We start from the raw sequence: 2417 nt of genomic DNA, 5'->3' as shown, positions 1-2417 counted from the left end.
GTGCTCGATGAGAAGATTCTATATACGAAATTTTTTTTAAATCGGAACTCAAATGAAGAAATAAGATCGTTTTAAAAATTTAACATAGCCGAGGTGTCCTAATTTGAGAGATTTTTAGTTAGAGAGATATTTAGAAATTTCTAGTTGGTTCTTTAAGGGACCACCAGGCACCCAGATTTGAAAATTTTTTAATATATTTGATTATATAAATCGATATTTTTTGATTGATTTATTTCGAATAAAGCATAGCATTTCTGCCAGTAGTATGTCATTGCTTGATGAAATCTTGTGCTAAATTCGAGTGGAAAAGATCGACCAAAAATTTTTGGGGTTGAAATTGCTTCGAAACGTTGGCGTACAATCTCTGTTTATTTCCAAGTAATTAATATCAGGCATACCGCGATCAAAAAATCCAAACTATTCAACCCTAACAAAAGTTCGATGTCGGAAATCTCGCATAAAATTATATTTTTTTATCAGAAAAGAGCTGTTTATATATTCCCAGCGAAAACTCGGTAATGGGTTGTACTTCCATAACCACTTGCTTTTCAATGACTACTATTTACCGTATTCATTACTTAGAAGTACTCTAGTAATGACTTACATATAATGTGTTAAAGAAGTACTTTATTTTCGTGTGATTTCCAAAATTCTGTATTAATTCATAATAAAATAATTTTGAATGATTGAAATTTTGTTAGTTACCTAAATTGATTTCAAATATTTTTCGCTATGTTTGACTGAAGAATTCTTTAAATATTTCATATAATTTGCGTAATGGAAGCAAGGCCAAGGAGTCCTCTTGCCATTAAAATTGTAAAAAATTTAATAATTATTTTTCAAGTTAATTAAAAAAATATGTTTATCATATTCTTACAAATATTATAAGTTTTGTGAAGGAACCTTTAGTTATAAAAGCAGTGTCACACGTTCAATATTTATCGTGATATTTGCTGTATTGTGATATGTATTGAACGTGTAACATGAAATATTGATGAATCGTGTTCCATATCACAGAAACCCCCAAATAGCACACTATTAGAAAACTCGATTTCATTTATAGAAACTTCAATAAAAAATATCAAAGAAAAAAATTAATTTTAAATTTAAATTTTGTTGTGTTTTTTTTACCCTACACCACAAAAGTAGTAAGGGTATTATACGTTTGTGCTGATGTTTGTAACGCATTAAAATATTAGTACTATACCCAACTTAAAGTATACCGATCGACTCAGACTCACTTTCTGAGTCGATTTAACCCATTCAGAAAGTGACTTAAATATCAGCAATTTATTTATTAACACTGTTATTGCAATGAAATTTAGCACAGACAAATATTATATAAATACAAATCTATCCAGCCCATGTCATCGGGATAAGTCCACATTTGCTTATATCCCCCATGTAAACCTAACGAACTATTTTTAAGATAATTTGATGAAATTTGCCACATTGGCAAGATATTTCATCTATTAAAATTAAGACAAAATTCAACGTTACTGCTTCATTATAAAAGTCATATTTTAGTTAAATTTAAATTTGTAATGACTTGTACGTGTTAAAATAATGACTTAAAATGTTAATGAAGAAGTAATGAAAAACGGTTTTTTATGCTTTTAACTCATTTCTTTTCAATGTAAGTTTTTCCTGGGTTGTATTTATATCCGAATATAATTGTCTTCATTAACTACGAAATTGCTTTTAAATGCAATATTAAAGTACGTTTTACAATATTTTTAATTCGGAAGTCCGGGAGCCTGGTGTATTTTTCACATATCACAGGTAAATACTACATATGAACAAAGTTGATAGAACAAAAGTTGCATAGAAATGTAAGTTTTAAAATGTTAATTTTTTCCGCTCAAACAAAAAAATTAGGCTATTAATTGTGATGTTACAAAATCGTAGTTTTTTGCCGAGAAGCATAAAGATGATGTATTATCATATCATAATCAATCAAAAAGTTACTTTTTTTATGATATGTATGTACGTTGTTTTGCATTTCAGGTGACGATATATGTAGATGTGTTAGGTATAATGATATTTACATTTGCTTGCTTTTAGAAAAGCTAATCCAATGTATTAATTAAATAACATTAAATAGTTTTATTTGCTAGTATTTTACAGCAAATTCTAAATGTAATAATAACACGTTTGTTTTTCAGAATTAAAGATTTTTATTTTATTATTTAAAAACAACCAATTTTTCATTTATAGTTAGATCTTTAAAATAAAATACATTTATATAAGAATTCAATTCAAAAAATGTATGAAAATGATGTTTTGTTAAAAAATACATACAAATATTTTAAATAAATATTAGCACGAATAAAATATGCAATTAAACAAAACAGAATTTTAAAAATGTAATTGGAAGTGAACTAAAATTAATAAACAACATTTTAATTTAGTATGTA

This window comes from Lucilia cuprina, chromosome 4 (genome assembly GCF_022045245.1).
Source record: "Lucilia cuprina isolate Lc7/37 chromosome 4, ASM2204524v1, whole genome shotgun sequence".
Classification (NCBI taxonomy): Eukaryota; Metazoa; Arthropoda; class Insecta; order Diptera; family Calliphoridae; genus Lucilia; species Lucilia cuprina.
The sequence above is the reverse complement of the archived record's forward strand: the minus strand, read 5'-3'. Positions refer to the sequence as shown.